This window comes from Protopterus annectens, chromosome 12.part0 (assembly GCF_019279795.1).
Source record: "Protopterus annectens isolate FY-2018-M chromosome 12.part0, PAN1.0, whole genome shotgun sequence".
Taxonomy (NCBI): domain Eukaryota; kingdom Metazoa; phylum Chordata; order Ceratodontiformes; family Protopteridae; genus Protopterus; species Protopterus annectens.
Window position 1 is genome coordinate 350,919,714 of NC_056746.1, and position 24,269 is coordinate 350,943,982.

Here is a 24,269-nt window from a genome sequence, read left to right on the forward strand (position 1 = left end):
CAACGCCATTTTCTCCAGTCTTTCTTGCCGCGCGGTGCCCGAAGCAGAAGCAGTTCGCAAGTGCCAGTCGGCCGACTCCTGAGATTTTCGAAGTCGAATTTCAGATCCGAAGTCTTCAATAAAGCTAAGTACCCTGTTGGGGAAACTTTTTTCTTGCCTCAGACCGATGTCAGAAAAAGTTAATAATTGTATTTCTTGTGGGAAGCAAATGCCTCATAAGAACTTCCACTCTTACTGTATTCCATGCCTAGGCCCTGATCACGACGTCACTAGTTGTCGGTTTTGTGGAAGATTTAACAAACGCACTATAAAAAGACGTTTTGATTTTGCTTTGCACTACTTTGGCCCGAAGGGTCAATTATACTATGCCGTCGGATAAACCGACGACCGCATTACCGAAAAAATGCAAGGACAAGGATAAATACAGGCATCGGAGGTCCAAAACCGACTACGAAACCTCTTCTAGGCCAGTCGCCGGTTCTCAGTGAGGCACTTTCGCAGCCCCTGGCACCCGCTACCTCAGAGACACAGGCCGCCTCCGACTCCCACGTGGAGACAACTAGGCCTCTGGAAACTCAAGGTGTTGGGCCTACGGAAACTAACCCCTCAGATGTGTCCGGAGCCGCTGAGCAGGCATCAGCTTCTGAGGATGTTTTCAGACCTTCACAACTTAACATTAAAACAACAGCTAAGACAAAAGTACCATTAAAGGTAAGTAAACAAGTACAGCATCCTCCTGGGCAGTCCTCCATGCCTAAGAAACAGATGCTTAAAATGGCAGAAGACCTCATTACTCTAATCAGGGTCTCCCATCCCCCTCCTGAGAAAGGGCCTAGCCAGGATACAGACTATGATCCCTCTGATCAGGTTTCCATTTCCTCTCATTCCTCTTCAGACCAGGGATACTCTCTACCCCCCCTATGAGGACTCTGATGCTGAAGACTCTATCCCTTCAGCCTCTCCTCCTGAGGATTATTCTTTTGGGGAAACTTTACATACCATGAGGGAGCATTTCCATCGGGAAAGTCTGGATTACTCAGAATCCAAAAAAAGGCTCAGGGATTTCCTTTTATTGCCTCAGCACAGACCCCTGGCTATTCCGCCTGTACTAGATATTGTGGATGATGTGTTCTCTGAATCCAGCTTATCTCCTGATTCTTTGCCTCCTGCACCAGCCAAGCCAGATAGGTATTATAGAGTCCCTGACTCTCACAAGTTTCTTTATAAAAACCCTTCTGCTGACCCAGAAACTATTTCCCAGGGTTCAAAAGGGGTTAAGGCTTCCATTGCAAAAAATCCAGTACCCTCTGACAGAGATAACAGAGCATTGGATAGATGGGAGAAGAAGGTATACACTTCTGCAACTTTAGCAGTAAGAGCTTTAAATTGCCAGTTTCACATGCTTAAGTACCAACAATATTTAATGGCTCAGTTAAAACAGAAAATGCTTGCTAGCGCAGAAGCTCCTGATTGTAAAGAAATGCAGGACTTATTGCATGCAGTTGAACAGGTGGGAAAACATACTCTGCAATGTGGTTTTGATTCTTTAGAGGCCTCTTGTAGAGCAGCAGTTACAGGTTCTGTGATTCGCAGACATGCTTGGTTAAAAGAACAGAGTCTACCTGATCATGTTAAGGCAAAATTATTGGATGCTCCTTTACAACATACCTTGTTTGGTGTTAAGGCAGAAGAGGTGTTAAAGAAAATGGAGGATAAAGCTAAATCTATGCAAACAGTCAAGGGTTTCTTACAAGTACAGCCACCTCGATTTAGCAGAAATTGGCCAACAAAGAATTGGTCCTTTCCAGTGTCACAGGCCACAGAGAGGCAGATACAGACACCCAAGAGGCAGAGCTCCAACCACAAGGCTCGAACAGACGATGACAGTGGGGCACCTCAACCCCAAAAGGAGGTAAGGACAAGTCTTAACCTTACAGGAAACAGTCACAATGACTTTCCCCTTCGTACGCCAAGCGCTTCCCTTTTGGAAGCCCCCTTAGGGGGAAAACTAGCACTTTTTTCTCAAAACTGGCAAACAATCACCCAAGACAAATGGGTTCTGAATATTGTGTCTCAAGGTTACAGGTTCCACTTTCATACTTTACCAAGGATAAACGGAATGCCAGACCTGCCACAAAATCAATGGGCAGAGGCACAAAAACAAATTTCAGCCCTCATGGACATGAGAGCTGTTCAAAAAGTACCACAACAGGAACAAGGACAAGGATTTTACTCAAGACTCTTCCTGGTCCCCAGAAAGGACAAGGCCTGGAGGCCCATACTAGACCTTTCAATTCTAAATACTTACCTGGATATTCCGAAATTCAAAATGTTGACATTACAGCAGCTTCTACCCATGCTGGGCAAGAAGGCTTGGCTTGTTACTCTGGACCTCAAAGAGGCATACAACTGGTCCAATGCACTACCAATTTTCTGCACTGCCCTTTGGCTTATCTACTGCGCCCAGGGTCTTCACAAAGTGCCTGGCACCAGTAATTGCAGTTTGCAGACAAAAAGGAATTCAAATATATCCATACCTGGACGACTGCCTCATTCAAGCAGAGACAAAGGACATTCTTCTAAAGCATCTGGCGTTTGTAAAAAGGTTGCTAATTTCTCTAGGGTATACAGTAAACGAAAAAAAAGTCAAAACTAGTGCCCTCGCAACAGATTATATTCCTGGGTGCCAGCTTAAACACAACGGCCCAGATGGCTTACCTCAGCCAGACAAACAAGTTCAACTAACTCAATATTTTCAATTACTGGCAAAAAAGTCCCATCTCCCTGCAAGAAAAATTCTGCAGGCCCTGGGATTCCTGGCATCCTGCATACTACTAATACCATATACCAGACTGCATATAAGGAAATTACAATGGTACCTAAAAAGTGTTTGGACTCAACACTCTCACAGTTTAGAAGCAGTAATACCAATGATTCCCTGCCTACAACAGGAGTTTCGATGGTGGGCACAGGCATGTCACTTAAACAAGAGTCAGCCTTTTACCCTACCCACAGGCACGCAGACTCTAACAACAGATGCTTCGGATTATGCTTGGGGAGCACACATGGCAAGAAAATGCATTCAGGGCAAGTGGACCACAGACCAGATTCATCTTCACATCAATCAAAAAGAGATGTTGGCTGTTCAAAATGCCCTAACAGCTTTCAAGGACTTTCTGCATCCAGGACAATTATTATTAAAGACGGACAACACCACAGTAATGTGGTACATAAGCAAGGGGGCACTCATTCTTCTCCCCTATGCAGGCAAGCCATGACCTTGTGGAACACAGCTCTAACGTATTAAGTTCACCTGCAAGCACACTTCCTGCCAGGAAAGAAAAATACTCTGGCAGATGATCTAAGCAGAAATATCATGGACCCTCACGAATGGAAATTTAATCCACAAATCTTCAGTATGGTAACGCAAAAATGGGGATGCCCAGACATAGATCTTTTTGCCATCCCACTGAATTGCCAACTACAAAAATTCTGCGCAAAGACTTCTCACAAACAAGCATGGAAAGTGGATGCCCTTTTGTTCAGCTGGAAAAACCTAAAAGTTTATGCCTTCCTGCCACTGCCTCTCCTTTCAAAGGTACTCCTAAAAGCCAGACAAGAAAAACCACAGATGATCCTGATTGCTCCAGACTGGCCACGCCAGCACTGGTGCCCTATCTTAAGGAACTTAGCTCAAGGCCCACCATGGATTTTGCCTCAAATTCCTCACCTTCTGACTCAACAAAACAATCATATCCTGCACTATCAGCTCAAAACCCTAAACCTGGCTGCATGGCAGATTCATTAGTCAAACAGGCAACACCTCTCTCTAAAGCTGTTATGGATGTCATTCTGGAGGCCAGGAGGCCTAGCACCAGGAAAGCCTACTCAGAAAAATGGGAAGAGATTCTGCACCTGGAACCAGGCTCAAAGCCTTGACCCTCTTGTTCCAAACATTCCCCAGATTTTACAATACTTGAGATGCTGGACAGAGTCCTATCCTTCTCATCAATTAAGATCCACGCCTCTGCCATTTCAGCACATTACAACACTGATCCTCCTTTATTCTCTCATTCCTTGCTAAAGCAGTACCTCAGAGGGGCTAAAAACATAAGACTGCCCCGGAGAGCACCAACACCAACTTGGGACCTCAATTTCGTTTTGGAAAAGCTAACCATGCCACCTTTTGAGCCAGCCAGTACAGCCAATCTAAAATTTTTATCATGGAAAACAGCTCTGCTCCTGGCAGTAACTTCAGCACGAAGAGTCTCAGAGCTACAGCATTAATGGCAGTGGACCCTTTTATAATTTTTCATCAGGACAGGGTTTCTTTAAGGACAAACCCTACCTTTATGCCAAAGGTGGTATCTAGTGTAGCTCTTAACCAAACCATCCATTTGCCAACTTTTTATCCAAACCCCCAGAATAAAGGGGAGAAACTTCTGCATTCTTTGGACATACACAGGCAGCTACGCTTCTACTTGGACAAAACAAAAGCTTTCAGGAAAACTGAGCAACTGTTTGTAGCATATGCTGCAGTATCCACAGGGCAAGGCTATCTCAAAGCAGACTATATCCAAATGGATAGGACACTGTATTCATTTACAGCTACACACAACATGGAAAATCATTCCCAAATAACATTAGGCCACATTCCACCAGGGCAACAGCCACTTCAACAGCCTTTCTCAGAGGAGTACCTACCAAGGAAATTTTGGAGGCTGCAACTTGGAGTTCAGTGCACACCTTTCCCAAGCATTACCACCTGCCTCTTTACTCCAAATCCAGAGCAGGATTTGCCACTGCAGTTCTGCAGGGCCTCATAGCCAATCCTAACTCTTTATAGACCAGCCACCCAACCTTAGCTTTGGGATTCTACCCAAGTGTAATGACTGCAGCAGTGTAACACGATGAACATAGTACAGTTTTGTACCTACCGTAAATGTAGATGTTCGAGTGTTCACACTGCTGCAGTCCAGGTTACCCTCCCTCCATCCCCTCTGAACTAGCTGGTCTTATCTATACCTTTCTATCTTATACAACCTTTGTGGTGTATTTACTTGTAACTGAAGGTATTGTGTTTATTTTATATGTATATTTTTTATTAGCAATATGTATTGCCTACCTATTTGGGGGCACCTGACATCTGGGGCAAGAAAGACTGAAGCAAATGGTGTCGGATGCATCTTGTATACCCCTGGCGCACTGACGTCAGGGAAGAAACAACAGCAACCGACGCCAGACCAAGACTTTGGAACTCTGGCCGACTGCGGGACCGCCTGATGGCAGGATAACCCAAGTGTAATGACTGCAGCAGTGTGAACACTCAAACATCTACATTTATGGTAGGTACAAAACTGTACTTTCCTTTCTTGGAAAAAGATTTTCTTGATAGCTGTAACATCAGCTAGAAGAGTTTCAGAGCTACAAGCGCTTTCAATCAAACCGCCCTACCTAATATTCCGTAAAGCCAGGGTATCGCTTCGGAGTAACCCATCCATTGTCCAAGGTTTGCTCTCAATTTAATATAAACCAATCTGTTCAGCTACCAATGTTCTTTCCTAACTGCACCAACAAGGCAGAATATAAGCTTCACGAACTAGATGTGCATAGACAGCTTAGATTATAACGCCACAGAATTAAATATTTCAGAAAATCAGACCAATTGTTCATATCCTTTTCTGCTACAAAAAAGGGTATGCCAGTCTCTAAAATCACTTTATCGAATTGGCTTTCCAATTACATAAGTTTTATATACTTCTCCAATAAAGTTAGGGGTCAGTCAACCAGATCAGTAGCAACATCCAGTGCCTTTCAAACCAGAATATCAATGGGCAGTATTTGTGCAGCCGTGATTTCGGCAACTTCACATACTTTTATCAATCATTACAATGTTGATATGGCCTCCAGGGACAGGGCCACCTTTGGTTCCACAGTGCTTAAAAGTGTATTCCCATGAGCCACCCAAGAAAAAGGTGCTAGGGACACTGTCCCACATAGTAAGAATGAAGGAGAGATAGAACAACATAACATAAAGAAGTTATGTACTCACCATAACATTCCATGTTTGTTGACCATCTTGCCCTTCATTCCTACGAGCCCACCCTCCTTTCCCTGTCCAAATAATCCTAGAGGATCTGGTGGAAAGTTTTGATGTTAAGTTGTCTATCTCGCCTTCATTCTTGCTGGATGGGTTCAGAGCTGAACCTCGGCTCCGACTTGGCCACTCTAAAAGCTCGAGAGCTAGTTCCACCGGCTCGAGGCTCCCCTATATCCCACGATGCTAGGCGGTAACTCCTCAGATCTCGTTTGCCGCTATAGCGATCGAGGTGCTCTTCCAACCGGCTCTTCAGGTTAGTTGCTTTAAAACAAAGTTTAACTAAGATAGACCCCCCTTTAAGTTGTTTTTTCTGCATTGATTACTTAGTTAGGTAGTTTCTTTACCATTCCCTTCCAAATTCTCCCCCTTTTGTTCCAAGAACTTTCAAGAGTTCTTCCCTTAGGCCTTTAGGCCCCGTCCCTCCCTTCCTAGTAGTTGGAGTGACTGTGTTTTTTCTGTAGGGAATTATTTAGTTTAATTTAGTTTAATTTAGTTTATTTTCAATTAGTGTAATCTGTGTGAGTGTGAGTGATTACACTACCCTCTTTAGAAATGTCTAAAGAATCGAAGGTCTCAGGCTTTAAGAAGTGTGACTCGTGCTGTCAGAAGATGTCTGACAGACGGTCACACTTCTTGTGTATACTGCCTGGGACCTTTGCACCTGCAGGACTCATGTGCTGTTTGCCATGGTTTCAGCCCTAGAGTCCTGCAGGAGCGAAAAAATAAGCTCATTTTAAGGGGCTTATTGAAGCCTGAGGGTCCCCCGACTCAATCTTCGGGGAAACCCTTCAAGCCTACCAGACCGTCGGCTCCAGTGTCTGAGTCGTCCCCTGGGGCTTCGAAGTCTGTTCGAGCATCGGCTCCGGCCGGGGCCGATGACTCTCGAACACATATTTCTGTTTCCTCGGCTCGGCGGAGCGGTAGACATCGCTGAGTCAGCTCCGATAAAGTTATCGGAACCGACTTCCAGGAAGAGGTCAAGGTCACCATCTATCGGCTCTGATCATTCGGCTCCAGCATCGCCATTGTGGTCTGAATGGAGCCATAGATCTCACTCCTCTAGGTCGTCGAGACTGTCAGATCATGACCTTCAGAGGGTGGCAAGTCAACATTTCAAGTCCGAGGCACTGGCCCAAATGCTTCAGAGCCCGACTCAACAGTCGATGGCTAATCCCGTCATTCAGAATGTTCCTCCTCTGACTCCTTTGAGTTCGGAGCCGGGGCGGCTCAGACCCGAGACTGTGGCTGCATCGGAACCGATACCTTTGTCTTCGGTACCGTCGTCTGCTCTAATGTCTTCTCTGGAGGAATCTCGGCGCCGGACTTCCCTCGTCTGCTCGAGGAGTGGCATCGGACCCTTGTCCGACCCCGCTCTCCCTCTCGGTGCTTTGGCGCTGGTGAGTTCTGCTCCGACATCGGCCTCAGAGCCATTACTGTCGGTGCCGGGGGAGGTTTTCAGCTTTTTGGAGCGGAGACCTCTGGCTCTGCCTGAAAGGGGTGCCTTCGTGGTCATGAGGAGCGTGTTAGAACCTGGTTCAACCCCACAGTCGGCTCCATCTGCCCCTCCCTCCACGGTGCCAGCGGTGATTTCTTCTCACCCCCTCATCCCGGATCGTAGAGAGCCAGCTCCTCAAGTTTCCCCAGTGGGGATCTCCTCCTCTTCCGAGGCCTCTCCTGACCTGGTAGGAGAGTCCCCTAGGAAGAGGCAGTGCAAGAGGAAGCACATTGACTCTCTGAGTCTGTCACCTCTGACACGATTTAGTGGATTCTGAAGGTTCCCCTTGTTCCCCCTCTGAAGACGTCTCCTTTGCAGACATCCTCGAAATCTTAAAACAGAGGGAGAATTGGCCAGCCCTTAACCCATCAGAGGATGAATCAGTGTATCTTGAGGCGTTTGGCTCTCGCCCTTCCACCTCCTGGATGTCCCCTCCCTTTGACCCCCTCATGCAAGTGGTGGCAAAGAAGGCCTGGACGGCTCCTGACTCAGTGGAACCCACCCCCGGAGACCATCAAAATTTATCACTGCCCCCAAGGACAAAGAATTCTTGACCAAAGGCGTCTCTGTTGATGCTATGGTGGTGGCTGCGGCCACCAAGAAGGAGCTAGCTGATCCTTCAGTGCCTGTTCATCCTCCTAACAAGGAGTCTAGGACTATGGACAGGTACGGGAAGCGGATGTTCTCGTCAGTGACCTTTTCTATGCGCTCGCTGAATTACCTGTGTCATTTCTCTCGTCTTCAGAGGGATTTGCTCAAGGAAGCGAGTGAAATGTTAAAGGATCCAACAGCTACGGGTTTTCAGGATAGGATGAACTCTCAGCTGGCGACCCTTAACTCAGTAGTTAACTCCTCCATGCGCCTCCTTTCATATGTGGCGGATGGAGCGAGTAGAGCGGAATGTACAGGTGTGGCCTTACGTCGGCACTCCTGGATGCGGCTACGTAACTTTGCAGACCCTTTCAAGGCGTCCTTCACTAACTCCTCTTTTGATGGATCCATCCCTCTTTGGTCCTCAAGTGAAGGAAACCCTGACTAGGTGCGAGACTGAAGGCAAGACTCTCTCTGCCGTGGGAGTCCGTTTTTCTACTCCTCCTAGGCCTTACCCCAAAGGCCAGAAGGGGGGAAAGATGTGGTTCATAAGCAACCGGGAGTTTTGCCTGGCGCACAGAGTCGATTCCCCTCTAGAGGCAGAGGGGGGAACAATAATGGTAGACGCCGTCCTAGAGGCAGAGGGGGCCCGCAGAATCAGGGCAGTCGAGAATCCTCAGCATCCCTGAGGTGTTGCCCGACTGTCCACCTTCGGAGGCAGTCAGGGGAAGATTATCTCTGTATCCAAAAGCCTGGCTTTCCCTCACTCAAGACAAATGGGTACAGTCGATAATTTCCGAAGGCTACAGAATCCCTTTTCAGATTCCAAAGCAGTCCGGAAAATCCCTTCCAGACGTTCCACCCAGTCAAAGGGAGCAAGCAGCACTAGAAATTTCAAAGCTGCTGGCAAAAAGAGCTATTCAACCAGTTCCAGCAGACCAACAAGGATCCGGAATCTACTCCAAATTCTTTTTGGTTCCAAAGAAAACAGGGGACTGGAGACCCATTTTGGATCTCAGCAACTTGAACAAGTTTGTCAAAAAAACAAAATTTCGGATGGTCACGCTGCAGTCCATTCTGCCTCTTTTGGGGTGGGACAACTGGATGTGCTCTGTAGATCTCCAGGATGCGTACTATCACATCAGAATGAGCCGACGCTCCAGGAGATTCCTCCGCTTCAGGCTGGGAACCAGTCATTTCGAATTCAGGGCCCTGCCCTTTGGACTCACTACAGCCCCCCGAGTGTTTACCAAATGCATGGCAGTGGTCACCTCTCATCTGAGATGACAAGGATTCCAAGTGTTTCCGTATTTAGACTACTGGCTCCTTACAGCCCCCACCAAGCATCTTCTGCTTCTTGCCAGAGACTACACCTTACACACATGTCAAACACTAGGCATTTCAATAAATTACGAAAAGTCTGTCTTGTCGCCTTGTCATGTTATTACCTTCATAGGCGCAAATATAGACACAGTCAACATGTCAGCTAGACTCGCAGAGCAGAGAGTAGCAGACATACACAGACAAGTCTCTCTTGTCTTGCAGAGCAACAAGATCAAAGTCGATCCTGAAGGTCTTAGGGATAATGGCGGCGGCTATCCCTCTCCTCCCTTTAGCCCGATTCCACGTGAGAATCTTATAATGGATGCTCTTCACACAATTGTCATACCAACAACTCCCAATGTCCCATTCCATTGCGGTAACACAATCGTGCAGGAATCATCTTTCTTGGTGGATCACATCCCCCCAGCTCTTCCTAGGGAGACCCTTTGTTCCTCCCCCTCCAGTTGCTACATTGACAACGGACGCCTCCCTGATCGGGTGGGGGGGCATTACCAGGGCAGGATGGTCCAAGGCATGTGGCAACCTTTCGAGTGCCACTTGCACATAAATGTCCTAGAGATGAGAGCAGTGCTTCTAGCGTTGCAAGCCCTACAAGACTCTCTTCCCAAAGGAACTATAGCAATTCAGACAGACAATATGTCTGTAGTGTGGTACATCACCAAACAAGGCGGAACCAGATCTTACCCCCTATGTCGAGAGGCACTCAGACTGTGGCAATGGGCGATTTCTTCTCAGCGGTTTCTGTTAGCAACGCACATTCCCGGGAAGTCCAATGTGATTGCGGACAAATTGAGCAGAGCTATTCTCATGCCTCACGAGTGGTCTCTGAAGAATTCAGTGTTGGAGAAAGTTTTTCAAAAGTGGGGCCGGCCTTGCTGCGACCTTTTCGCTACTCCCCAAAACAGCAAGTGCGACGATTTTTTCACCCTCTTTCCCCAACCAGGCCACCCCAGCAGAGACGCTCTAGTCCACGATTGGCCCCGGGGACTTCTGTATGCCTTTCCTCCCTTCCCACTGATATCTCAACTAATACAGAGAGCCATCGCTCAGAAAGCTTCCATGATCCTCATTGCCTCTTACTGGCCTCGACAGATTTGGTTTCCATTTCTTCACCGTTATCTGTTGGAGCAACCCTGGCATCTGGACCCAGTTCCAGACCTCTTGACCCATCAGTCGGGTCAGTTGCACCACTCCCTCCCTTCTCTGAACCTCACAGCGTGGTTTCTCCAATTCCAGCTCTAGCCAGGCTTCCTCTAATATCTCACTCAGTTCGAGATATTTTGATAGCCTGTCATAAATCTTCCACTCGGAAGATTTATCATAGTAAGTGGAAACGTTTTTCCTGTTGGGCGCAGTCAAAGGATATAGATCCTTTCACTGCTTCCATTCAATCAGTTTTGGACTTTCTAGCCGAACTTTTCCACTCAGGTTCGTCTCCGTCTACCATCAAAGTTCAATTGGCAGCTATATCTAACTTTCATGTTGGAGTTTCAGTCTCTTCCATTATGTCTCACAAGCTCTGCAAAGCTTTTTTAAAGGGAGTTTTTCTCCTCAAACCACCTATCAGGGATCCTCCTCCTCAATGGGATCTCAACTTGGTTCTGGCGTCCTTAATTCTTCCCCCCTTTGAACCTGCGGCTTCATGCTCAATGAAGTTACTATCTTGGAAAACACTCTTTTTGGTAGCTATTACTTCAGCTAGAAGAGTCTCTGAACTCCATGCTCTGTGTAGTCGACCCCCTTATCTTTTGTTTCATAAGGATAGGGTGTCCTTGCGTACTAACCCGTCCTTTTTGCCTAAGGTAGCTTCACCGGTAAATTTGAATTAAACCATTGATCTTCCTGTGTTCTTTCCTAACTATTTGAACAGATCAGAACAAAAATTACATTGCTTAGACGTTCATCGCCAACTTAGGTACTATTTAGACAGGACCAAACAATTCAGGAAGTCTGATCAACTGTTTGTTTCCTATGCAGAAGGTAGAATGGGCCTTCCAGTTTGTAAGGTATCTCTCTCTAGATGGCTTACTTAGTTGATTACCCTTGTGTATGAGATCAGACAGCAACAGTTGCCATCCAAACCCAGGGCTCATTCAACTACAGCTTTAGCCACATCTATAGCTTTCCAAGACAGACTGCCTATTGATTGGATTTGTTCTGCAGCTACTTGGGCTTCTCCCCATACTTTCATTTCTCATTATAAGTTGGACTTGGCCTCTAGGGACCGAGCCAACTTTGGTTCCACTGTACTCAAGAGTCTGTTCCGATAGGCCACCCGGGACAAGGTGCTAGGGACGCGGTCCCATCCAGCAAGAATGAAGGCGAGATGGACAACTTAACATTTAGAAGTTATGTACCTACCATAACGTTCCATGTTAGTTGTCTTCGCCTTCTTTCTCCCCACCCTCCTTCCCCCTAGCCTGGACAGACCTAGAGGAGGTTGTTTTGTGACCTTTCTATCCTTTCTCCCACGCTTTACCACCTCTATATACATACATATATATATATATATATATATATATATATATATATATATATATATGTATTCCTCTGTTAGGTTTAGGACACCTCACAGTCTGCCTATAGAGGTGGGTTACCCTTTTCCATATTATGTAATTTTTCTTGCTGGGCCTAGCTTACAAACGAGATCTGAGGAGTTACCGCCTAGCATTGTGGGATATAGGGGAGCCTCGAGCCGGTGGAACTAGCTCTCGAGCTTTTAGAGTGGCCGAATCGGAGCCGAGGTTCGGCTCCGAACCCATCCAGCAAGAAAGAAGGTGAGAAGAAGACAACTAACATGGAACGTTATGGTAGGTACATAACTTCTAATTTCCTTTATATTGGAGACCTTTGACTCTTGTTTCTCTTTTACCTGAGGATACATAAATTAATTTTTGTTAGCAGCAAACAAGATCTGAGGAGTCATACCTCTGCATGATAGGATACCTACCTTGCTATGAGCCAAGTTTGAGCTTTTGTAATTGGCTGAGTCAGAGCCGACAGTCTGCTCCAAACCCACATAGTAAGAATGAAGGGCGAGATGGACAACAAACATGGAATGTTATGGTGAGTATATAACGTCTTTTTACTTGTACTTAGAACAAGTGTTTCGCAATCAGGGTAGATTTACATTGAGAGCAACTCTTTTTGGAACCTGGCCCATTATCTACTGTGAAGAATCTAGTGATAGCAGAGTTGCAAAAGCAGCTGCAAACCACTGTCTGCTACCATGATTCTTTCCATGTGCTTCTGCACAATGCGGCCATTGAAGAGGCCAGGGTGACCGGCACTGGTGTAGCAATGAGATGCAGTGCTTGGCTGTTATGAAACTTTGCAGAAAACTTTAAAGCATCCTTTATGAGCGCATGCTGCAATGTGTCAGCCTTGTTTGGCTCCTCTGTTAAGGAGAAGATGCAGAAATGGCAGGACCATTTTCTGCTATCAAAGTTCATAGGTTCATAGGTTAGTACTAAGCTAACTGCCCTTTCGAGCCATTTTAAGCTTAGCCAATTTTCCCTTGTGAGACTCAAACCCTGCACCTTGTGTTTGTAAGGCAAACACTTTAACCATTAGCCCACCCTCCCAACCCTCAGCTCTCCTACAACAGGAACAAATAAAGGATGTCATTGTTTCTGTCTGGTTTCACAGGTCTAGATGCCAATTTGACTCCCTTTCAGATAGGGGTGGATGAGGCAGATGCAGCATCTTTAACAGATGCATGGCCATAGACCAAGGAGGTTCATAGAACTAGGGGTATTGTGGGTCTTTTCCTGACAGACTCCAGAACCCCTTAAGGTCTTACCAACTTTCCCTTTCTAAGGAGCAGTTGGGAGATTAATCTCCCTTCAACCAGTCTTTTGGTTCACCATTAAATAGGACAATTGGGTAAGAAGAATAATATCCAGATGCTATTACATTCCATTTTTGGAAAATCTCTCTCAAGTCATCTGTTGCTAGACATCCCACCCAACCAGACAGAGGCTACTTTCAAAGTGGTACTTTGGCTTCTTGAAAGAGCCATATAGGAGGTCACAACAGATCAGATAGTCAGAATTTTTATCTTTTAGGTTGCAAAGAAAACCAAGGACCTCAGCTTAGTAAACACCTATGTAAAAAAGACCTGCTTCAGAGAGCAATTGATTCTACATTTCCTAGAGCAGAATGAGTGGTGTGCTCAGTAGATCTCTGTGATCCTTACCTTAATATAAAGATAGCAAGAGTTTCTAGGATATATTTACACTTTTGATTAGGAGCTTGTCATTATCAATTTAGAGCCTTACCATTTGGCCTCAACACAGGTCCCAGGGTGTTTACTAAATGCGTAGCAGTCATAGCTGCCAATCCTTGACTTTGGGGACATAAAATGTTCCCATACTTGGATAACTGACTTCTGGCTGCCTCCTCAATGGAATCTCTCAAGAAGGCCAGAAAAAGTCATCTTTGTCAACTGTGCACCTCCCTAGGCATATCTGTGAACCTTCAAAAACCCAGCTTGGATCCCTCACACCGTGTAGTCTTCTTGGGATGTTACCTGGACTCCACTCTTTCCATTTTCCATTGTATTTCTCCCTCAGGAGAGCATGCAAACCTTATGCATTACAGTGGAGTCCTTTTTTGACTGGTCGACCAACATCACATCTAGTGCTCAGAGTTTTCGGCCTGATGGCTTCTTCAGTTCTAATGGTAAAGTTTGCCTGCCATCACATGAGAAATTTACAGTGTCTTACAAAATTAGTGGTCTCAGTGCTACCTCCCTCTATCCAAGACCATAATCCTCTCAGTCTTGCAGGAAATACCTTCAATAGTGGCTCGGTACTCCATCTGTGTGCGCATGCAGACCCTTTCAAACTCCATCACATTCAGCAACAGTGACAATGGATGTCTTCTGCAGGGGTGGTGGTGTTAGTAGTACAAGAGGAGAATAATCTAAAGCCTCTGAGCAGAGAACGAGGCCAGCCTTCACTTACATGTCCTAGAGTTGAGTGCAGTTCTTTTGTTGATGGAACTTCTGGACTACCTCCTCAGGGCATGATCTCCATACAGAGAGACGATATGATGATAGGCAGTCAGCAAACAAGGGGGGACCCAGATCCAACCCCTTATATCGCAAAGCCATGAGGTTGTGTCAATGGGTGATGACCTCTCACTGTTTTCTGTTAGCAATACGTGTTCCTGAAACCCTCAGTGGACCTGTGGACAGGCTCAGCAAGAACCTTCTAGTGGCTTACGAGTGGTCCCTCATTTAGGCAACTGAAAAAAAGGTATTCCATTGTTGATGCATTCCTTGCTGCAAACTCTTTGCCACCCAGTACAACATGAAATGCAGCTATTACTTTACCATGCTCCCCCCCTGAGACCACTTTCCCAGGATGCTCTGTCTCAGCTTTAGTCACCCGGGTTGCTTTATGTACATCTGCTCCTGCCATTTACTTCTAGATTCCTGCAAAAAGCTCTATGCTGCAAAGCAATTGTCATCCTTGTAGACTGTTATTGGTCCAGACCGGTTTGGTTCTCCTGCTGAAGCCTTACTTGAAGGGGCCCCCTTCTGAAGCCTTACTTGAAGGGCCCCCCTTTGTGCCTAGATCCAGTCATGGATTTCATAAGTCACCCCTCCAGGGAGCCAAACCAGTCTGAAACTTTACTGTCTGTTTTTTCCAGGTCCAGTGATGGCAAGGGGAGGATTCTCTTCCCCAGGAAGTGGCTAATGTTCCAATAGCTTCTTGGAAGCCTCATAGAGTATTTAGTAAATTGAAGAGAATATTTGTGTAGGCTGAAATGCAGAACATTGATCTCTTTTCATCCCCTATACCAGGTGTTTTCTCTTTCTTACTTCCCCTTTTCAGTCCAGAACTAGTTTTGCTACCATCAAAGTTCACTTGGCAGCAATTGTTTTCGTACTGTCTTTTAGAATCTCTCCTTCGCATCTTATAATCTCTGCAAAGTCTATCAAAAGCACCTTACTGTTTTGTCCACCTGTTAAAGAACTGGTTCCTCCACAGGACTTGAATTTCATTTCAGAAGCCCTGACTAGACTTCCCTTTGAACTAGCAGTGACTAGCTTATATTCTTGTCTTGAAAAAACATTTTCCTAGTGACACCTGGGCTACAAGGATTTCATAGCACCATACATTATCTTCAGGTTCCCATATCTCATTTTCCATAAAGAATTAGTTGTTCTTTCATTCCCATGGTGGCTTTGGAGATCAGTATTTCTCAGACCATTCATTTACTCATCTTCCCTAAATATGAAAACAAAGGGGAGTTGTTGCTAGATACTTCAGATGCTCACAGGCAATTGCAGTCTTACCTTCACAGAACAGCTTCAGTGAGGAAAGGTGAGCATCTATTGGTTTCCTTTGCCTAGAATAAGTTGGAGGAAAAAGGTAAAGTACCTCTTTCCAGATGGTTGTCTAGTTGTATCTCCTTTGTCTATGAATTGCCCACTCTGTTATGTAAACTAAAGGCCCACTCTACTGTAGCCATAGCTACATGTATAGCTTTCTTTAGATGGCACTTGAGAGATGTATGTGAGGGGGCCAGTCTGTCTTCCATGCATACCGTCATTAAACACTCCAAACTGGTTAGTATTTCTAGGGCTAGAGCATCTTGGATTTTGACTCGCACATCTGATCCGATGGCATGAATGAATTGGATATGAAAGTTATGTACTTGCCATAATGATGGATCCTTTCATTCCTGTCTGATTAGACAGTAATCCCTCCTTTCCATGCTATAAAACCTGAAGGACTAACAGTTTGTATTCCTTGTGTTCTAGGCAGTACGGATTGATAATGTCTGGTTCTTCAGCTATTATACTAGGTCTGAGCTAACTAGGGTGGGGCAGATGCATTATGGGAATGGAGAGTTTTTAAAGGGGCTTGAGGCTGGAGCACTATTCTGCTGGATTGGATCCAAGGTCCTGGGGCCCTCATCCTTCCTCCTCCCAGTCAGTATAAGCTGTGGTAACCTGTCATGTAGCTAAGATAACTGCAACAGTGATCAAATGATGAACACAGCACAGTTGTGTAAACAAACTTGCCATAGCAGTAGATGTTCGAATGATCACTGCTTTAGTAGCTGTTCTCTTCATCCCCCTTATTTTTGTATATTTCTTGTTGCCAGGGTGGAGATTTTTATTTTTATTTACCTAGCATTGGCCTCTTTCAGGGCTCTAGTCTCCCTGTCTTATTTGGCATGAAAGCTCTGAAGGTCTTGATGCCAAGCCATTGATTTTCTTCAGTTTTGTTCAAGCTGCTGGAGGTTTGGGTGCATGGAAGGCACCCTTCAGCTCTGGAAGCTGGCCCGGCTGTTAAATCCTGTGCAGGAAGTAACCCGTATAGCTAAGGCTACTGTAGCTGTGATTATTCTAACGTCTACTGTTATGGTAAGTTTTACTTGCACAACTGCACTTTACTTTGTGTTAATTGTGTTTAATGAAAGAAAATGACTGAATCCAACCACAGTGTTTCATTGTTAAAAGAGCAATCATCCAGCATACTGTTTTTTTGGACAATCAGCCCTTCATTTAGAAGGGTTACATCTTATTCCAGTTTATGCATCATAAATATTATACATTTTAAGTCTGTTTTCAGTTGTGTTGTAATTAGTGATTGCAAAGACATGACAGAGTATGTTGCCAAGTACATCTTGAGAGCTTTTGGATGTGACTTGGCATCAGGTCAGCTGCAAACAAAATGGCATACTGGTCTGAAGAATCCGGTGTGATGAGGTTTTTGAAAATGGGGGGAAAAAGAGGAGTACCCAGCATAGATCCTTGGTGCTGCCCTAATAGAAAAAGGTGCAAGTTTGTACAATGCTTGAAGCAGAAAAACTTTAGCTTGTTCAAGTAACTGAAAAATCATACAGTGCTTTAGGGCTGCAGCCCATAGTTTAAAAGTTCCTTCAGAATTAAAAATGAGGTACCAAAATAGAAGCATGGTGCAGTTCAGTAGAAGTTACATGTTAAGATTACATGTATGTTTTATACATACACTTTATATGTTAAATTAACAAGGATAGTCATTGTAGTGGTACTTGGATGGAGTATTCTTTATTGCTGAGCACAAAGAAGCTCAGAACTGCTTGTGTTTCAAATTGTGGTGGAGCAACAGGTTGCAGAGGTTGGCTACAGATGACAGCAAGGAGACAGGCCAATGTTTTTTATGACTCTTAACATCCCTACTTTCAGAAGTTTTTGTTTGTTTGAAAGCACCATCCACATCTTACTGGATTGTGATCTTAATTCGATGTTTTAATCTATTTTGTTTGTTTTTCAGTATTTGCAATAATCTTTTAGAAAATCCAGATTATCCTAAAAAAGAAAATGGATTGATCAGTTTACCCAAGAGCAGTCTGCTCGAAAGCAATGATGATAAGGTAAGCAAGTTCTAGATCTATTAGAAACTACATTCAAGCGTTGCATGATGTTTCATGAAAGGGTAATGTTATAGATATTTTAAGAATGAAAATGTATGTATTTGAGCCAGAATCCTTAGCAGTTACTTTAGAGAGGAATTGTAGGTTGGCATGTCCATAACGGATTAAAACAGAAAAAACAGAGTACCCACAAACTACAACATAGGAGGTAATCCCCTGAAATCTGAAGAAGAAATAAGGGATCTAGGGACCCAAGTAGATAGTCAGCTTTCCTTTGATAACCATGTTGCCAGAGTGGTTAGAAAAATCCTTCTGTGTGACCCATCTGATCACGAAAGGGTTTGCATCAAGATCTAAGGATGTAATGGTGCCCCTCTACTCTTCCCTCATCAGACCCATTATTGAATACAATGCACCAATTGGAATGTACTTGGCTAGACATCTCCAGCAGCTGGAGAGACCACAAAGGTACATAACCAAGAGGATTACTGGCCTCAAACAGTTGCCCTATGCAGCACGATTGAAAAAGCTAAGACTGTTCTCTGTTGCATACTGCTTTTTCAGAGGCGATCTCTGTCTAACGTACAGAGCCATGTCCAACTCAGAATTGAACATGCTCCATCTTAGCAAAACCAAATCTACTCGAGCTACACGAACACAACAATGAATAGAACATGCTGGAGGGATAGATTCCCTTCGCAGAGACTTCCCTTACTATGGAACAGGGTCCCGATCTACATAAGACAGAGCCCCTCACTATCACTCTTCAGAGGAACCTTGATGAGTGGATGGGTAATAGAAAGTTCACACCGGGGATCACACCAACAGCGCTACTAGATAGGGTCCAAGGGTACTAGCTGCTAGTACAAAGGTCTAGGGAACTACTAAAGGGGTGGTGAATACTGCACAACGTGGCTGGGCTAATATATGCCTTCGGGCAGATAGCCCAGTACCAACCTATGAACCTATTATAAATGTACCTTATGTTTGTGTAATGGCATAAAGTAGACATTGTATAAACTTGTAGTGTTAAAGATGGTACTGCATTTTAGTTTTGTGTTTGTTTCATTGAATATTTTGGTCTCTCTGTCTGCAGTTAGTTTCCCAACTTCCTTCCTTTTCTTGTTGTGGTATTAATCTTGGTGGCTTTGAAATCGCCCACCCCTCCTGTAAATTTGTGTTTGAGCACTCCTCCTAGGTCCATCTCATTTGCTCACTCAGAGTACAGTGAGATCAAATTTCGATTTCTGGCACTCCTACCAGTCCCATCTATTCAGCTTTATCCCAGTCTAGTGTCATTAGCTCATTCTACCTAATACAGAGAGAACATTTGAGAAGGCCAAGCCACTGGCGTCCTTAACCTTGAATTATCTTCTGTTTCTCCTTTCTCCCTTTCCACTTAACTAAAAAAAAAAAAAAAACTTTGCTAGAATTGCCTTGTGTTCTGAATGAGTGTGCTTCTCAGCTGATAAGTATATTTTTTGGCACTTTTTAACTGTTCAGAGTTGAATAAAACAATAATTGAATTCAGTTCAGAATGCAGTTTGAATAAATTGCATTTATTTAAACTGTATTTGCTTTAATATTGCTACACACTCAGTGTGGTAGCTTGCACTGCAATTGAATAGTTTTTTAGTGCTGTTTTAGCTGCTTTTCTATAAAAAAAAAATCTAAGATTTTTTCCTGCCTTTCTTGTAATTAGTCTAGTCCAGATACAGATTTGCTGTATTCCAGGGCAGTTTGTAAGGTTTTGAGCCCCCAAGCCTTTCTGTGTTGGAGGGAAGCCTTCTAGCTTATCAGTTGGAGGGGTAAGCACTAGGTAGCCTATCTACCACAAGAGGAGTGGTTTGTGGCCCAGAAATTGTAGTTTATTGGCCGTTTGGGCAGTTTTTCCATCTCTTTCAACTTTCTGGTTTAAAAGCCCGCGTTTGCACTTGTTTCCTGCCTTTCCTGTAACTAGTCTAGTCCAGATACAGATTTGCTGTATCCAGGACTGTAAGCTTCTGAGCGGTGCCAAAGTCTGCCCTTCAATTTTTCCCTTAGATCTGCTAGTTCTCTCCTCTCCTGCACTTTTACTAGCTTATTAGTCTAGCACTTTACCAGACTTCTTGTAGCAATTATTGTAGTACACAAAAGTGCTACCGACACTAAACGTTCTACAAGGAAACAGCTGCAGTACTTATTAATGCCCACCCCTCCAGGCATATCTAAAGGTCAATTCCCTGTGCTTTCTCTTTTAACCTGGTGAACTTGGGTCATCCTGAGACAATGTAGCAACTGCCTCATGAACACCGACAACCCTCTCCTCTTACCTCCCAACACTCAGACTTGTGAGAGATACACTTCAATATCCAAATTGGAAGCCATGCACTCTCCAGCCAAGACTGGAATAGCTGGTCAAGAGGAAAAGGCCAATACTTGCACCACACCAAATGGAACACACAGCCCTCCAGAACACACACCAGCACTGCCTTCACATAAAAACACAAACCACACACCCACCTTCGCGGAGGCTGTCAATAAAAATCTACCGAAACAGTAGAGACCTCCAAGGCTGAAACGCACTCGACCACCACAACACTAATCACGAGAGACAACTCTTCTAAACAGTGTGCCCCTCAGCCAAAGCCCCTAAGGCAAAACCGCATGCCCAACACACTAGTCGTAGGTGACTCGATAGTGAGGCACACTGATGTCCCACTCACTAGATTGAATAAGGAGAAAGTAACAGTCACCTGCCTGTTAGGTGCCAAGACCTGCCACGTAACGCATGCACTCAGGTTCCTCAACAACAGGTACAAATATGACTGTCATTGTGCATGTGGGTGTGAATGACCTGAGATGTACCTCCCTGGACTACATGAAGAGACATGCTCAGATTAATGTAGCCCAGGTGGGTATGACCCTAGCCCTGAGCAACATCCTACCATTACCAAGAATGATACCACAGTACAAGCAGAAAATAATTTATTTCAACAATTGGCAAAGCTTCTGGTGTCATTCTAAGGGGATGCAGTATCTACCTGGGATGACTTGATTGACAGACCTCGATGCTTGGCCACTGGTGGCCTGCATCCATCACCCCTGGGCTTCTGGATACTGGCCAAGGCTCTTGCCACCCCTATAGTGCCTTTTTAGACAGTTTTCCAAAGACCAAATTACCACCGTAACAACTACAAACAAATGCAATGTGTGGGTCATGCTGCTCAACGCTAAAAGTCTAAATCTCAAAATATTCTCGCTCAAAGCACTCAAAGTGGAGAACATCGACATTTGTGCTTGTAACAGAGACCTGGTTCAAGGCAGCAGAAAGCACCCCTGCACTACCAGGCTGCAAGTCATTTCACACCTTTTGGCCCCAGAACATGGGCCGAAGCTCCAAAGGTGGTGTTGATGTTCTTCGTGTTTCACTGTTGCAGTCATTTCATTTGGGTAATCTGCTGGCAGGTTGCCCTCAGTCGGCCTGATTAACAAAGTCTTGGGTCCTGCGTTGGTTGCTGTGCCTTCTTCCATGACGTCAGGTCGTCAGGGGTATAAAACATGCAGCCAACACCATTACATCAGTCTTTCTTGCCGCGCGGTGCTCGAAGCAGATGCAGTTCGCAAGTGCCGGTCAGCTGACTCCTGAAATTTTCGTTTTCGAGTTTCAGAACTGAAGTCTTCAACTAAAAGCTAAGTACCCCATTGGGGAGACTTTTTCTTGCTCCTTACCGATGTCATTAAAAGTTAATAATTGCATTACTTGTGGGAAGCAAATACCTCATAAGGATTTTCATTTGTACTGTATTCCTTGCCTAGGCCCTGACCACAACGTACCTTGCTGTCGGTTTTGTGCTAAATTTAATCAACGCACTATTCAACATCGGTATATTTTTGCTTCTAAATACTTTAGCTCGCGATTTAATTATCCAGAAATGTCATCGATTTGCAATCCGACTACCGGAATACCTTAAAAAACACAAATAAAAAGAGAGACAGGCTGTCGAGGTCCAAAACTGACGACGACGCTTCTCCTAAGCCGGTCGCCAGTTCACCGGTACTCACTGAGGTGCTTTTCCAGCCCCTGATACCCGCTACTTCTGATTCGCAGGCCTCTAATGAGACCCATTAGGAGTATACCGCGAGATGCTTCAGTTATGGAACCCGCGGATGTCTCTTCCTTAGATGGGTCCAGAGCCGCTGTGCAGGCACTGGCTTCTTACGGTGTTTTTAAGCCTACAGATTTTTATATCAGACCGATGCCATCTTCAAAACTAAGGCCAAAATCTAAATCTATGCCTAAAAAAACGATGCCTGGGCCACATGGGCAGGCCCCTATGCCTAAAAAAACAATTGATCAAAATGTCTGAAGATTTAATTACTCTGATAGAGGTAGTCAACCCCCTCCTAAGAGGCCTAGGCAAGACATTGATTATGAATCTTCTGAACATGATTCTATTTCTTCTGACTCTTATAATGAACAGGATTTGTCTATACCTACTTATGAGGACTCTGATGCAGAAGATTCCATTCCTTCTGCTTTTCCCCCTGAGGATTTTTCTTTTGGGGAAACTTTACAAACTTTAAGGGAACATTTCCATCGGGTAAGTCAGGATTTCTCAGAATCTAAAAAGAGACTTAGGGATTTTCTTCTTCTTCCTCAGCACAGGGCTTTGGCTATATTTCCTGTTCTAGACATTGTTGATGATTTTTCATAATCTAGTATGGCTCCTGATTCTGTGCCTCCAGCTCTCTGTAAACTAGACAGATACTACAGGATTCCTGACTCCCACAAATTCCTTTTCAAAAATCCTGTTGCAGATCCTGAAACCATTTCTCAGGGTCCAAAGGGCATTAAGGCCTCTACTGCTAAAAATCCTACCCCTTGTGATAGAGATTCCAGGGCGCTTGATAGATGGGGTAAGAAGGTTTACACTTCTGCGACCTTGGAAATCGGGGCTTTAAACTGTCAATTTCATATGCTTAAATATCAACAGCATATCATGGGACTGCTTAAACAGAAAATGATGTTAATTTCTGACTATGTGAAAATAAAGATTTACAGGATTTATGGCATTCAGCTGAACAAGTTGGAAAACATACTTTGCAATGTGGATGTCCTTCAAGAATGCAACTGCAGTCCTTACATATGGGTTGTCCTGCCTCAGGCAGCCCTCGTTCGGCTGGATTCCAAAGTCTGGGTCCGACGTCGGCTGATGCCGCCTCCTCCCCGACGTCAGAGCGGCTGGGGTATAAAAGCATCAGCCGACGCCATCTTCCTCAGTCTTTCTTGCCGCGCGGTGCCCGAAGCAGAAGCAGTTCGCAAGTGCCGGTCGGTCAGCTCTTGTTTTTCATATCCGAAGTCATCAAAAAAGCTAAGTACCCCGTTGGGGATCTTTTTCTTGCCTCAGCCGATGTCAGAAAAAAATGAAAAAGTTAATAACTGTTTGTTTTGTGGTAAACGAATACCTCATAAGGATTTCCATTCTTACTGCCTCCCCTGCCTTGGCCCAGACCAGGACGTCTCGGCCTGTGCTGCCTGTGCTTGCTTCAGTAAGCGCACCCTCAGGTGCCGGGCAGAGTTGAAGACTTTTTTGGCGATAAATTCTCCTATACCATGCCGTCGGAACAACCGACACCTCATATTTCCAAAAAACGGAAGGACCGGGACCGACATACTCGGCCCGCGACTTCCACCGACACCACACCAAAAATTGCCGCGAGTGCATCGGTCTCTTCTGAGGCGGTTGTTCCACCGCTCCGGACCAACGACACCGCTTTACCGATCACCCCGGCCCCGGAGCCTGCGCCGGTGCCGGTGGTTGATTTTCCTCCAGATTCTGAAGCCCAAGATTTACCGGAGACCATACCAGTGGACAAGGTTACTCCAGCATGTGGGACAGCTAGGCCCCCTATGTCTATGTCTATCAAGGCCTACACACGTACTAAGGCTGCTAGCCAGGCTAAGTCTCACCCTCCTAAAGCTCTGCCTCAGCCCACTACTGAAACAAATCATGTCTTTAGCTGCAGATTTAATTTCTTTAATCAGAGGCTCCCAGGCCCATCCTGACAGAGGATCTCCGCCACCTTCTGACAAAAGGCCCAGGGTTGAGCATACAGACACCCTTTCTTCATATGAAGCCTCTGGTGACTCTGATCACTCAGATACCCAGGAAGAGTCCTTCCAGGCCTACGAGGATTCAGATGCGGAGGATTCTATCCCCTCTGCCTCTCCTCCTGAGGATATTTCTTTTGGGGAAGTTCTTCACTCCATGAGGGAGCACTTTCAGTGGCAAGGCCAGGAATTCTCCGATTCCAGGAAACGGCTTCGTACCTTCCTTAAGCTACCACAACACAGGCCTTTAGCTATCCCTCCAGTGCTAG

The 24,269-nt window shown here is 45.1% G+C and overlaps 1 protein-coding gene across 1 annotated transcript in view; it reads left to right on the plus strand.

Moving 5' to 3' along the window:
• LOC122816562 (E3 ubiquitin-protein ligase RNF216-like) overlaps nucleotides 1-24,269 on the plus strand; it is a gene marked incomplete in the record, with an annotated part of 2,262,287 nt that overhangs the window by 33,074 nt on the left and 2,204,944 nt on the right. Inside the window, 1 exon segment of the mRNA XM_044089426.1 lies at nucleotides 17,807-17,906.